Source organism: Triplophysa dalaica, chromosome 20 (genome assembly GCF_015846415.1).
Source record: "Triplophysa dalaica isolate WHDGS20190420 chromosome 20, ASM1584641v1, whole genome shotgun sequence".
Lineage (NCBI taxonomy): Eukaryota > Metazoa > Chordata > Actinopteri > Cypriniformes > Nemacheilidae > Triplophysa > Triplophysa dalaica.
Window position 1 is genome coordinate 19,787,036 of NC_079561.1, and position 15,855 is coordinate 19,802,890.

At 37.6% G+C, this 15,855-nt stretch overlaps 1 protein-coding gene across 2 annotated transcripts in view; it reads right to left on the reverse strand.

Moving 5' to 3' along the window:
• vdra (vitamin D receptor a) overlaps positions 1–10,203 on the reverse strand; it is a 45,436-nt gene extending 35,233 nt beyond the window's left edge. Inside the window, exon 1 of one of the 2 annotated variants that reach the window (XM_056732409.1) lies at positions 10,048–10,203. The gene's annotated coding sequence lies outside the window, so the exon portion shown is untranslated. The remainder of the gene's footprint in view (positions 1–10,047) is intronic. The other variant, XM_056732408.1, reaches the window with a different exon arrangement.
• Between the last annotated feature and the right edge of the window lie 5,652 nt (positions 10,204–15,855).

Consider the following 15,855-nt stretch of genomic DNA (forward strand, 5'->3'; position numbering starts at 1 on the left):
AAACTTGTTTGTGAAACAATGCAAAGAGAAACCCAATTGCCGTGTATTTCTGACGATCGCCTAAGATTCTCTTGATTCAGACAGACAGTGAGACAGCATTTGGACTTCCGTACGTTTCGCTTACTCCTGGATTTTTCTATGGTAAACTGCTTGTGATGTTCACCATATGAACTGTATTTTGGACATAAACATTTGAATTCATGTTCAGGAATCGCACCTGACACCTTATCTACACCGGACGCAACCAGTCACATCCAGTGTAGACAAAAAGTAAAATTATAATGGGTTCTAATGCATTCTATTGTCTTTAGTCGTTTGATGAAGAGACGATGTGAGGAATGGTTGCCAGCCATACGCTCTTCCAGTCCAGCATCAGGAAATCATCTGTAAATTGACTCATGTCAAATGCTCAAACTCAGACATGTAAATAAGCGTAGACTTCAACACAAGCCACTGCAGGTCACATCCGCACCTGCGCGTTACAATAACAACTGCACTTCACATGAGAAACATCATATCTCTGTCTAGACAGCTTGGTGGACAACACACCTCACTTCTCCGTCTCGTTGAAACATGCTGAAGGTGAATTGCTTGGAAGTTCAGAAACATTGAGCTTGACGATCATTACACAGCTCAGATAGTAATTACATCACAAGTGTTTAATTCAATCCCGCAGTGATATGATCACTGAAAGGCATAAAACATTTCTCTCTAGTATGATGAACGAAGTGCACTGCAGAGCAAGACCGCACAAGCGTCACTCACTGAAAGAAATCAAAAGAAGACGATCGTTAAAATAATGACGGAATATCCAGGAGAGGTTTCAATAACAGCTCGGAGTCAAATAAACGTTTCCACTGCAATTTTATCACAGCTAAATCACAAACTAGAACTGAATGCCACGGCAACACACACACACACAGAAAAAACTCTCTAATTACTAAAACAAAAACGCCTTTTGTTATTTAAATACTTATAAATCTCGGTTAGTAGTTATAATACTGCCTCAATTTTAGTTTAAAATAAAACATTGTTTTTTTGTAGTGCTGTGAATTGATAAAAAAAAGTATTAAAGATGATTAATCTCACATAACATTAATGTTTTTAATATACTCTTACAATCTAATAATGTCACATTTAATCGCAAAATGAATGTTGAAACAACAGATTTCTTTAACAAAATAATTTTATGAATGAAATCCAACATTATGATATAAGTACTGCAATTGATGTCTCCATTGAATATATTATTTTTCCTTTATTTTAACAGTATAATCTAGGGATGTAACAATACAGCTCGCCCACGGCTCAATACGGACACCGGTTTATGGCCCATGGTTTTCGGTTCGGTTCTGATGGTTCGGCACATTAAAGTGTTTTTTTATTGTTTTATGCTTACGTGAAAGGCACAGTAAACTTTTACTGTTAAAAATTATAATATAAAAATATTTTGCTGAAATTCTCTTTATTTAACTTGACTTATTTTATTATCTTTAAACAAAAACTTTACTGGTTTTTACTGTACAAAATTACTGGTGTATTTAATAAATGTAAAGATTTACACTGGCAGCTCACAGCAGTTTTTGGTTTACTGTTCATCAACACGGCAGTAAAATAAGATTCTTGAAGAGGTTTTGTGCATCAGAGTAATTAAAATGACGTAATGCAAAACTTGCGATTGCTTCAATCAAAGTAAACGTCCGTTTAATGGGAAAGGCCAAAGATAATATTTTAACAAGGTGAATCACTGCCATCGCAATAAACGGACATTGGTTTGGTGTTCGGAGAGACGCTCATGCAGCATTTGCTGAGAGCAACGCGAACGTGCTGCTTTCATATGCAGTGTAAAAATACATTCTTGATGTGCCAAATTTGGACATTATCACTTTAGTACAACTGGCATACAATAAAGCCAGCATTATACTCGACAACAGCACATTGCTTCTCGTGTTGCAGGTAGTCTCGCTTCAACGCCCGATCATCACCACTCGCTAGGGGTGTAACGATATTTCGTATTTCGCGATACAAAAATGTTACGGTGCGCATCGTGTATAGATGGCGATATTGTACGATATGTTTAATTCTATTCGTTGAGCGGTCAAGACGCAACCTCCTCTGCGCCAGCGCGTCACGTGCGCTTATCTCACATATGCGACAGATAGAGAAGTCTGTGGAAGAAGAGGAAGCACAAGACACAATCTGTCTCTTCACGTGCTTTAAAGAGCGTCTTACTTTCCTTCAAAATCGCCGGTAAAACACAGCGAACTTGAAGCGTGACTGCAGGCGAGTCACCACGAAACTCATTAGAAAGTCATACACACACGTGTTCATATGCTAATGTTCATTTATGAGCTGCTGCATCACGTGATATTCAACATAAAGGAAGACAAAATACACCAGCGCTGTTCCGATCAGAGAAGTGATGAAGTGAGTCGTTCCGTATATTAAAAGATTGAATGACATGCTAAAAAAATATGTGATAAAAATAATTCTGTATAATTGAAGAAACGTAATACAGTTTATGTAATTTGCCTTTTTGAAAGATTAGATATTTCTCATTCATTACCGTCTCAAGCAAAGACCGTGCAAAGACATTAGCCAATGGCGATGGGTGTGAGCTCTATCAGTGCGTTTCATTGGTTGAACGTACTGAATGAATACGCCCTTCACGAACGAGTCAATTGAGTGAAAATGACACCGAATGAACTAGTACATGTCGTTCATGGTCTAATATTCTCTGTGTTGCGACAGTAAACATCCAGTAGTTACTGAACTTTTCTGAAAAATGAAGGTAACGGTTTAATTTAATTCTAAAGTAAAGTAAATTATGTTAAAACAGTTAAATTGTTGTATAGAACATGTAATTACACCAATTAAATGTGTTAATCCAGATAGATTTTAGAAAGACATAACGTGTCTCTCAGGAACACTGTGTGTCACTGTCATTTAAGGGAACTCAAAGTTCCGCTCATGAAGATCGTCTCAAAGCTCAAGGGCGACCACACAAATGCTGCCAGCAACCCCGTCAAAACATTAAAAAAGGAAAAACTAAAAATGATATTGCCCTAATTTATCCATCTGTGTGTAACAATAATATCCTTTGTCATGTACCTGCCTATTTATGTGATGAACTGCACTTTTATACTACAACTATTTTACCTGTTCTACAAAACTTTTAACCTCTGTAGCACTGGTGCTATGTGCAAAAAAAGTTAACGTAAAGCCCTGAATATTGATCTTTTATGAAGCAAGATGAACTAAATACTGTGGAGGACTCATCCATTGTGTTAAACATCAGCATCACGCAGTGAGACACACAAACACAGCATCCAGAACATTCCATCTGTTTTAGCTACACTTCTGCAAATGAACACCATTATTTCTAAACCATCTGCATTTGGAATGGATTAAATAAGTACATATAAACACAAAAGTGATATATAAATGCTCAAATACTAAACATGCCTTCCAGTGCAAAAGAAAAAGACTATCTGCCAAATCTAATTCACCCTTGCTAGTGGAAATAGATTATAAAGAGGATGAGCCGTCTACATTCTTAAAATAAAGGTGATTAAAGGGTTCTTCCCAACGATGCCATTTAAGAACCATATTTGGTTATTAATGATTCTTTAAAAAGCCATCTCTTTCATACTTTTTTATCATCTAAAGAACCTTTTTTAGACACAAAGAACCTTTTGTGAAACAGAAGATGTGGAACATTTCTACAGACACAGATAGATAAAAATGTAAATTCCTCCTTGTGTAAATCAGATTTCACAACAATCAGGTTTGTAATAATGACTATCAATCAACTCCTCAACAACTCTTTATAATATACTGTGTTATTGAAGTGAATACTGACAGCCGTCTCTGTGTGTGACACTTCATGTGTTTCCATCAAACACTGTTCAAACGAAATGTAAGCAGATTTCTGTATCGAGAATAACTGAAGAATGTAAACCTCAAATCTAGAACGTTCTGACGCTTCTGCAGGGCGACCTTTAATAACCTCACAAATCTGCTCAGCTATCAGCAGCCAACATGTTTTGCTCATGTGGGGTAAAGGTCACGAGTCACGACTGCGATTCAGGAAACTTCACTGCGTCAAGAGAATCACACCGATAAGAATCTGCATGTTAAATATAACAGTCTCTAGATATACCACTCAAAGAAAGAGAAAATATCAAGTTTTGTAATGTGAAAACAACAAAAATAAATGTCGAGTATTTACAGAAGTGAGCAGTTTATTGTATTGCTTATGTTTAGAAATGTGCTTTTTACTTTTAATTATTACTCCAGTAAGACATATCGCTTTATTGCTCCCTGAACCCTCAGTAAGTCGCTTTGGATAAAAGGTTCTGCTAATTGACTAAATGTAAATGTTGTATATGAATCTAATATGAATCACCAAGGAGAAAGTGTCACCACGAGGTGAGTCATTTACATATTATTTATGTATGCAAATTATATCACAATGCAAATTAAAACTCGACAGCCCTTAAAGTGGCTTTACATCTTTATGCAAAACATCATTCTTTACCTCCTCTGATTACGGGGTGAAATGTGACCTGGACATTTATTCAAGAAATTTGCCGCTTAGTTACTGTTACTAGTGTAAAACAACAATCTTAATTCTTAAAGCTTCGATCGACATCTCATTTTATTTATTACGGATTTTACTGCACCAACAATAAGTGCATGAACTGCGGTATTTTGGCAGAAAGCAACGGTTACCATGGTACACTTTTCTAAGGACAAACAAACTGTGGTTCGACATGAAGGAAAAACAGAGAGGGAGAGTACGGAGTCAGGACACGTGCTGGGTCCTGCTACCCTCATGTTCCCTCAGAAACATCCTGTAAATTCCATCACTTCAGCAACTTCCTGTGAGGGGGAGGAGGGGTGAACGCCCGCAACGCCAACACAGGAATGGGACGGGGCTTCGTCCGGGGGCTTGTTACCCCTCGGCCAATCAGAGGCTCAGGGCTCAGTTTACCCATCCAATCAGCCCTGTGACAGCCCAACCCCCCCCCCCCCCCCCCGTTGCAGTGATGCTGGGCCCCCTCAACAAGAGAGACGAAGAGAATGAGAGAGAAACGACCCTGCCTTTCCCATGATCCTGCAACATTGTTCCGATCCAGATCAGTTTATCTTATCAGGAAATTAAATTAAACATTTAATCGAAACAATAAACTGGTCCCAAATAATCACGTACAGATTTGAACCGTATTACGTCTTTTACTACATTTTAAAACATGCATTTCCTCTCACCACAGAGGAATAACACCGCAAGAACCACAGCTCCACAAAATGATTGTTAACCACTAAAAATAAATAATATGAAGTAACGTGAGGTCTCTTTTAGACGATGTTAAATACTTTTATTCTTTTTAGGAACTATTCTTACGAAACGATAACAAGGAACAACACGACATCCATTCCAGTTATATCCGCTCGCAGTCTCTCGAATTATAACTGTGGCCTCATTTTCCAGCCCTGCTCAAGTCAAAAAAGAGGAGGGGTGTGTCTACAGCTGATTGACAGATCCTGAAGCAGCCCCACCCCTCAGGCAGCCTATCAGTCATCAGTCAGAAATGCAGCAGGGACGCGACGTTCCAATTCCAGCTGGTGTAATGATTTTCACATTGAGCGTTCCTCCACACCGCTGAAGCTCATTCGTCTAGACAAAACCTGGCGCTCGATCGGAAACTTCATTATTATTATTTTTAAATAATTCATATGATCTTAGTTGGCTCTAAGAAAAACCATCATGCCTCTCACCAGCAGGTCACAGGACTTATTGGGTTCTGGTGGAGGACAAGTTACGCATTCTGTCTGACTTCCTGTACGGCATGGGTTTCACCTCACCGTCTGTACATCGGCCCATGTGGGAACCATTAAACATTTCCGAACACACCCACGTCTGGACCCTCCCAGAGTCACCGTTAGTACAACGTACATTCACCGCTATCAATGTGAAGAACACTAAAGACGTCGCCAAAGGATTTCATCTCACTGACGAGCATCAGATGAAGACCTCGTGGAACATGAGCACATGAACTCTGACGGACAACATTCATAAGTTCAGCCTGTCCTAAAGTCAGTGTAGTGTGGTCTTGGTCTACTGTTGATTAAATGTAATGTTTATTTTTTTGGAAAACATAATAAAACTATAGACTGAAATAAAAGAGCATCACTAACTATCAACAGTACATCAAATAAAACATACAGTAACGTTTAAAGTGTCTCCTAAACTACTTCGGCTTGTCTTGAACATTAAAAAAATAAAAAAACATCACATCCTTATGAATCATCATGTGTATCAACACGTAGTGTAATGCCGCCCGTGACTATGTGTTACACACGAATGTGATCATATTTAACGGCTAGATAAATCATGGCCACTGTTTGATCAGTAAAACACTTCAAATCTAATAGTCAAATCTAATATCAAGCGGTTATTATGAAGCTGGCATGCATGCGGTGTACATGCGTACAAAACACTTTCAGAAAGATACCTAATCACAAGTTGACACAAGACACAATCTGTAAATAACAACTCACTATATGTGTGTCTGGCACTTGTTTACAGCAAATGACAGCAAATGACGATTAGGCTGTTTAAAGTTGACGGCCATCCCACCCGCAGCCTTTGATAAACAAAAACACTAATAAAATACACATATATCACAAGGGAGCAAAGGTTGTAACACTAAACAAACACATTCACTGCAAAACAGTGCAAAGTGTCTCCAAAATCATCAACAGGTAAATAAACCTGCAAAACACTGCTGGCTCCACAGATGTAGATTTTTATCACAGCTGTATTTAATTTTCATTTATGCATATTTCCACTGAAATACAAACATCACAAAAGAGACACGCCGATGAATTACAACACAACAGACTGAATATTATATACAAACCAACAAAAACAAAACTCTACTCTTCACAAAAAAATGAAGAAAAAAAACACGGAAAGATCTGATATCCAGCTGAAGACCACATCATCACAAGTTCACAACATCTAAAGAGGGATTGCTCATATTTCTCCTCACATTGCGACTGATTCATTTAAGCATCTAAGCCTAAGGCGAGTATCCGATCCCTTTAAAAAAAAATGAATATAGACCGAAATCCCACCTCCCACGGTTTAAGAGACAATAAAAGTAATAATGGCAAAATAAACTCTAAAAGAATAATACAATTAATCCTGACACAATAATAACAATTGGATTTTCGATTAATGTTTCAGTAATGTGCTCTTCCTCTGGGGTAAAATCATGCAAATTATTTTATCCCATTAAATATAATAAATAAAGAACAATGCATGCACATTTACGCGGTAATTTACCTTTGGCTAATCCATATCAAATTATTTTCTTTACGTTAAAATATTTATAGTAAAATATCTGTTCAATCTGTTATCTGTTCAATGAAGGTCCTATTTAAAAATGAAAATTTGTCTCTTTAAAAAGCTGTAACTTGTCAAAAACAGTTCACTGTTTAAAGTGAAAGAAATGTGTCATTGTCTACTTACAATATCAGACTGATACAAATAACATCATTAGAATATTACAAACAAAACCGTACTCTTTTCCATTCAATGTGAACATTTAAACCAAACTTTCACAGTTAAACAATGCAAACAATTGATTTATTAAACAATCTTTTTGTTATGCCCCATTTTCTCCTACCTCCACTAATATTGCTACTTGTAATTAAAACGTCGATATAAACCTCATGTCAACCTCAAACACCTACAACATCAGAACAGAAAAATGCAGAAAGATAAACACATTTATCCAGTTATATTGCCTACAAAAATTCTGTAACCAAGACCAATACATCAAACTGTATGTTTTTATGTAATTAGCAGCTCCGTAAAATATATTAAATAATTTAAACTGACCAAAGAAATACAATATTAAACACCGGCTCTAGTTAAAAATGGTCATGGAAACACTGCAACTGGTTAAAACAAGCGATTTGTCAAACACTGTAACCAGTTTAAACTCTTCAGTGAAACACTTTAACAGTTTAAACTCTTCAGTGAAAAACTTTAACCAGTTTAAACTCTTCATTGAAACACTTTATCAAGTTTAAACTTTCAGTAAAACACTTCAACCAGTTCAAACTCTTCAGTGAAACACTGTAACCAGTTTAAACACTTCAGTAAAACACTGTAACCAGTTTAAACTCTTCAGTGAAACACTGTAACCAGTTTAAACTCTTCAGTGAAACACTGTAACCAGTTTAAACTCTTCAGTGAAACACTGTAACCAGTTTAAACACTTCAGTGAAACACTGTAACCAGTTTAAACACTTCAGTTAAACACTTCAACCAGTTTAAACTCTTCAGTGAAACACTGTAACCAGTTTAAACACTTCAGTAAAACACTGTAACCAGTTTAAACTCTTCAGTTAAACACTTCAACCAGTTCAAACTCTTCAGTAAAACACTGTAACCAGTTTAAACTCTTCAGTAAAACACTGTAACCAGTTTAAACCCTTCAGTAAAACACTGTAACCAGTTTAAACTCTTCAGTAAAACACTGTAACCAGTTTAAACTCTTCAGTAAAACACTGTAACCAGTTTAAACTCTTCAGTAAAACACTGTAACCAGTTTAAACTCTTCAGTAAAACACTGTAACCAGTTTAAACTCTTCAGTAAAACACTGTAACCAGTTTAAACTCTTCAGTAAAACACTGTAACCAGTTTAAACTCTTCAGTAAAACACTGTAACCAGTTTAAACTCTTCAGTAAAACACTGTAACCAGTTTAAACTCTTCATTGAAACACTTTATCAAGTTTAAACTTTCAGTAAAACACTTCAACCAGTTCAAACTCTTCAGTGAAACACTGTAACCAGTTTAAACACTTCAGTAAAACACTGTAACCAGTTTAAACTCTTCAGTGAAACACTGTAACCAGTTTAAACTCTTCAGTGAAACACTGTAACCAGTTTAAACTCTTCAGTGAAACACTGTAACCAGTTTAAACACTTCAGTGAAACACTGTAACCAGTTTAAACACTTCAGTTAAACACTTCAACCAGTTTAAACTCTTCAGTGAAACACTGTAACCAGTTTAAACACTTCAGTAAAACACTGTAACCAGTTTAAACTCTTCAGTTAAACACTTCAACCAGTTCAAACTCTTCAGTAAAACACTGTAACCAGTTTAAACTCTTCAGTAAAACACTGTAACCAGTTTAAACCCTTCAGTAAAACACTGTAACCAGTTTAAACTCTTCAGTAAAACACTGTAACCAGTTTAAACTCTTCAGTAAAACACTGTAACCAGTTTAAACTCTTCAGTAAAACACTGTAACCAGTTTAAACTCTTCAGTAAAACACTGTAACCAGTTTAAACTCTTCAGTAAAACACTGTAACCAGTTTAAACTCTTCAGTAAAACACTGTAACCAGTTTAAACTCTTCAGTAAAACACTGTAACCAGTTTAAACTCTTCAGTAAAACACTTCAACCAGTTCAAACTCTTCAGTAAAACACTGTAACCAGTTTAAACTCTTCAGTGAAACACTGTAACCAGTTTAAACTCTTCAGTAAAACACTGTAACCAGTTTAAACTCTTCAGTAACACAGTGACAGAACTTCACAATAGAAGTAGAAATTGTGGTATCACTGCTATCTGGATTAATCCACATTTACCCTGAAGATCTGAGAATACTCCTAACACACACACACACACACACACACACACACACGCGCACAGAATTTAAGTTTGACAGAAACACTCAAAGTACAAAGTACACACATTCACAACACTTTAATACGTTTATCTAAATCACAATCATACAATTTGCACACAATTATTTTGCAGATGCACACCAACAACCTTCAATAAAGTGCTTGTTTGTAATATGCTGTATTGTTTATAAAAGTGTGTGTTCGTTGTGTTTGTATCAACATGTCAAAGATGCCACATGCGCGCGCCACGGCCACATTTTTTCCCGCAAATTGCAGCGACCTAATACTCTTTTTTCAACCCAAACAGTAAAATAGCACGAAACTAATATTTACCCGAAATCAATCGGACTTGTTTCGGTGAGGATGCACTGAGCCCGAGTGCAGGCCGCGGTTTAAACTCGCGTGTCGTCCCACGAAGCGCTCTCCTTTCTCCTCAGAAAGCAGCGAACTGACTGACGGACGAACGCAGCTCCGCTCGCCCCGCCCTCCACCGCCACTCCATAACATAGTAACCATCACAGCCAATCACGAAAGGCCTTTGCAAATTCTCTCGACGCTGACTGGTAGGCTGTTATGACAGCTCGATTGTGTTTGGTCGAAAGGCGCGCCACTGACTGCGCGTACGGGCAACGCCTCCTGCCCTTTAGGGGTGTGTCGTGACGTCAGCGCTCAGCCGCTAAGAGGTAAACAATCTCTCCGCTTACAGGATTTCTGTGTTTAAAAGTTAAAAATATCAAAAGTGGGCCGTTCATTTAAAAAAACAGACTTGTGCAGCCGGGACACAAAACGTGTGATGCACGTTTGTCTAAAAATCGATTTTTGAAGCATAAACTAAAGTGGCGATGTCTTTATAGGAGTGTTTAGCCGAACCTTAGTTTAGAATCCTGTGGATCTTATGAGAATATTCTCGAAGCATTCCAACATAATACTAAACGAAAGTTGGAAAGATGTAACGTAAGTTCCATTTAAAGCAATGCAAACTGAATAAATCATGCTGGAAAACATTCACTAATAAAAATGTTTTTGTCTCAACATAGTACCACAATAATACCATGTTTTTTTAACATGTACCATAGCAGAATCGTGGCATTTTTTTGCAATGCTTTAGCAATCATTTAGTGATATATCAAAGTATGCCTCTCTGTTGAATTAATTTAGATGAAATAAACTCCCAAAACTCCCACCTTGATTGTTTCCCTGTAATTTCCATAAATATGATCCACTTCTGATTTATAATGTACAGTATTTAACAGACCTCTAAGAATACAAAATACTACACAGATAAAAAAATAAAAATGTAATGTGTAATGTGTACAGTTGAGTACATCATGCTGCATGAATCCATGAGTTCAGGAATCTACCGTTCACATCATATACGGACGGCCTCTATAGAACTGAGTTTTCAGGGGTCTGCGTGTGGAAAACAATGGTCAGAGGAGCACATGGTTACCAGATGAAACCTGAAACGGAGGCTACGGTTAAACTTTTGACCGTGGCTTTGTGTTCTGATTCCCAGAGCATCACCGGGCTCACATCACACACATTACTTTAGATTTCCGCAGCATTTCTTTTGTTCGCTCTCGGCCGGGACACGGCTTCATCATTGTTTCTCCCTCCGGGGACACATCCTGTGTTTAGGGTGTGTTAAAGGACCAGGAACTTGTATTATGTAGATGTGCTTTGCAAAACCTTATCATATATTTTGTCTGGTGTTGGCCGCTCTTATGGTGTGTGTAAATGTAGACATGATGCCCACGTGTGTAAACAGCAGCCTTATATAATCTATTCTCAACGTCTTCCTCCCTCCCGTCCGTGTGTTTATGGGATAGAATGTAGGCCATCTTGTCAGCTTTGTGTCTGTGATGCAGATCGTGGCGCGGCGTGGCGGGGAGGGGAGGGGGGTGTGTGCCGGGGAAAACCCAATGTAGGGAGCGGTTCCCGGGTCAAAGGGTAAGTGTGATCAGTCAGACAATAAGAGTCGTCCCGTCACGCACATGCACATTTCAAGCGTGTCAGTGTCACGTTCAAAGCCAGAATTACAGAAGAGCTCTTGCCTGAAAATACAATCTCACCATCTGAGCTCCTGAAGACACAAAGCATCATCAGTCCAGTCTCACAGCGGGACGTTTGTGTGGTCCGGGCCTGCCATTCCTCTACGTTCCTTCCTCTGCTTACAGCTGGAAAAACAAACACAGAGTGAAGGAGGGAAGCGAGCTGAGAAATGAACGCACAGTTTCTGAAGAACATGTACATGAGTGGTCAAAGCAAATATCGCTGTCATTGTGCCAGGATGCTGTGTGTGGTTGCCAAGGTATCGCTGTGCTCTTGATTGGGTGACATGGCTTGTTGCTAAGGCCGTGCATTTCTATAGGGTTGATAATGTTGTTCTACATCTTTACATTCTCAATTGTTAGAGGATTGCATTGAAAACACAAGTTTCATGGGTTCAAAAAATAAATGATTTATACATTGAATGCTCTGCAAGTTCCACTGGATAACATTTGCTGAAAGTGTTATTGAAAATAAAATGAATAAAACAATAATTACTTGAACAATTTCTCAAACATTTCTCATAAAAATTAGATTGAAAATTTGAGTCCCTTTATTCTGATAAAACAGACAAGTATGGGATTTTGTACAGTTATCACAGAAATAATCTCCGGCAGTGTGATCAGGACGTGAGGTCTTGTATCACACTGAAGGGGATTATTTTTTGACAACATTTTACCGATATATTACACGCCTGCTTGCCACATGGGAAAAAAACTCGACATGAAATGTGATTTTGAAATATTTGATTAGCTCATTTTTACTGAATTCAGACCTTCTGCAAGGAAAAGTCCTTTACTTTCGGTTTTAAGGTAAGAAACGATGCTGAAATGTCACGTACAGGCAATTTGGTTTAATCATTTGTAAATATATTTACTAAAATTTATGATACATTTATAAAATATTTATATTTAATTTGTCAAAAAAACCTGTCAAAATGTTTGCTGCATCCGGGTTACCGTGTGTTATTAGTTTTGAGAGGTTGTTATCTGGGAATAACCAGCCTGCAAATGTCGCGACTATCCAATCAGAATTAAGCATTCTAGCAAGCCGTGTAATAAATGACATTATAAAAAATCATGATCAAATAACTCATCTAGAAATAATTAAAAACTCCAATAGGAGTGACATTGGGAATTATGAACTCAGATTTGGTGGAATGAGTTATAATAGTTTTATTAAGTGTTATTGATATTCAAAATTTCATTTTGAGATGTTTAGATTTTGTTAATTTTAGTTAAAGTTTTAGCAATTTTGTTATGTGCTATTGTCATTTTATATATTTTTTTATGTTGCTTAATAAGTATACTCATTCTTATTTGAGTTTTGCTCATTATTATAGTTTTCGTCCTCTAAACTTTAAAGTTTGTTTTTTTGAGGAAACATTTCATTTTTTCCTTGAGTAAGTTTTTCCAATATTTTTTAGCTCAATATTTCATTTGATTCAACAGAAACATATTCAAAGTTTTGATTTAGTCAACTGAAATAACCCCATGCGTACTGTATAGTGCCTTTAACTCGCTGTTGTTTTCTCTCTGGGCATTCGGCCCGTCACATCATATCATGTGACACACGGCATGTGAAAGCAGAAAGTGTTTCAAATCTAGACATGATATTTTACATTACATTGTGTCGTTAAGTAAACATGAAATAAAATATTATTCTTGGTATTCTCAGCTCCATGGATTTTTTTTCAATGCACATTCCTGGTGTTGTGTGGGCTTCATCACGCTTTTGTGAATAAAGATCTTCAGCAGAAGTCTGGTGGTAATATTCCAGCAGAACACGGAGATCTTTAAATGTTCTCCTGCTGTGAGACGATGCTCCTGACGGTGTGAGCGTGGATATGATGTTCTGTCCTCACTGTTGTTCTCTTATAAGCAGCTCTACATCCGTACCGTATGATCATTCATGTTTATTTATAATTAGAAGCGTCTGGAGCGATCATGGCGGGGGGTCACAGCATGGGGCAGATGTTACCTGCTTATCAGCCGCTGGTAAACATCTACAGCTGCGTATATGTCACATGTTCAATAACGTTCATAGGAAAACATCTATACAATGAGATACTGTCTGTGTGGAAAAGACAGTTCAGAGGTCGTCTGATGAGCCATAAGAGACCGACAGCTTCCACTCTATACCTGTTTAAAGAACAGCAGATCCTCAGTCGTCGGGGGAAAACCCCAAATCATCCCATAATATATCCAGACAATTCACTTCATTCTTCAGAAGGGTTGGGCCGGAAATATCAGTAACCAAAGAGATCTCATCCCACATTTCCTGCATAGGAATAATAAATACTGTGGGAGTCAATGGGGAATGAGATCTGTTTGGTTACTGACATTCTTAGCAATATCTTTTTCAGGTTGAGCAAACATAGAAAAGTATACATGTTTGGAACAATCTGAGGGTGAGTAAATGATGACAGCATTTTTATTTTAGGGTGAACTGTCCCTTTAAGTGTCTCACGTCTCAGGGCGGCTGACTTGAGTTCTGTGAGGCCTGAAACAGGGGTTTATGTCTCTCTATTGTTTCGGTATTGACGTGCCCTCTTAAAAACATTAAAGAGTCCGAATGGTCAGGACTGAGGAATCAGACTTCTTTGCCAGAGTTAAACATAGAAAATGACAGACTCCAGTGCCAAACACTGACACTGCCCGAGAAAAACAGCCCAAAAGAAATGGCACGGAAAACACCAAAGACTAAAAGATGATCAGAGAGAGAGATGAATCACACCAGCACAGATGAAGGTCACTGCTGGGTATGTAGTCATAAATATACAATATAAAATGACCTCCATCATCATAAATATTTTCAGTTTTTTTTATTGACTACTTCTAGGTATGTGTTTGGGTAAAATGATCATTTTTGCTTCATTTTGTGAGCTACTAACAATATTTCTCTCAAATTTCTCACTACCATTTGCATTTATTTTCAGAAAATGAAAACTAGAGAAATAGGTGGAATGAAAATAACAGAAAGTATGCTCTGTGTTTTTCAGACACTGCAAAGAAAAAAAGGTCAGATTCACTTTCAAGCAACACAACAGTCATATGTATTTAGGAAAAGTTCAATCATTTAAAATAAAAGTTCAACAATTCTCATTTTTTAAACGTGATAATCTGGATTTTTCTCACAATTTTCATGTGTCCCGTCATGCTCTCAGTCTTTCACATGCTATTGGATAACTGTATAGGACCAGAATACATTACGTGAAAGTTTAGAATGCTCTCTTCATTTATTCCACGGCTGTTTAAATCAAACATATATCTCTATCATCATTATATTCTCATATAAATGTTTCTTCTGTAACCTCTTGTGTTTTGTTGTATGAATACAGTATGTGAATATTTTAGTCTTTTATCTGTCATGGCTTGTTTTGGTAGTGAATGAGATGTGAAGAGCCGTTCTGTATATTACTGTGTCCTCCAGCGCTTCTGTTTATTGTGTTCATAGGGTCTCTCACAGATTTATACGTCTATTAATAAATTAGGCTTTTTCTCTCTCTCTCTCTCTCACTCTCTCTCTGTCTGGCAGTGAGCTGCGCTCGGCTCTTTATGTAAGTCAATGTTTGACTATGCTGGTTTATTTCTGTCAAAAGGTCCCTTCACAGGCAGCTGTGAGGCTTCAGACTTCGACCTGTCTGTTGTTTTGATGTGATTGTATGTCTAGTTGTTCTCGTGTAACTCAGGGTAGATTTGAGGTCATATCTGAATCTAAGATGCATTTCATTTAAGTGACTGTTTTACACTCATCTTACTGAAGATCCTCTGCTGCTCACTCGAGTCTGGGACTGAGTTAAAGTCTGTCAGCGTGTCGTCCTGATCTAGAAACGCTCAATTTAACGCATCACGTCCTCCCGTGGTTCCATCAAAGCATGATTGTGGCTCTTGTAGTTTTGACATCACTTCATAAACTACTCGTCCACAGTCTTTGATTCACTTAACTTGGATCTGGAGAGAGAAATCCAGACTGAAGTTCTGTTTGCACAGGTCCAACACAAACTGGACTCTGTGTAAATGTCTCGCAATTTATATCTTTGCTCTGTCGTCGGTTTTTGAGAGAGAGATAGAGAGAGAGAGAGAGAGAGAG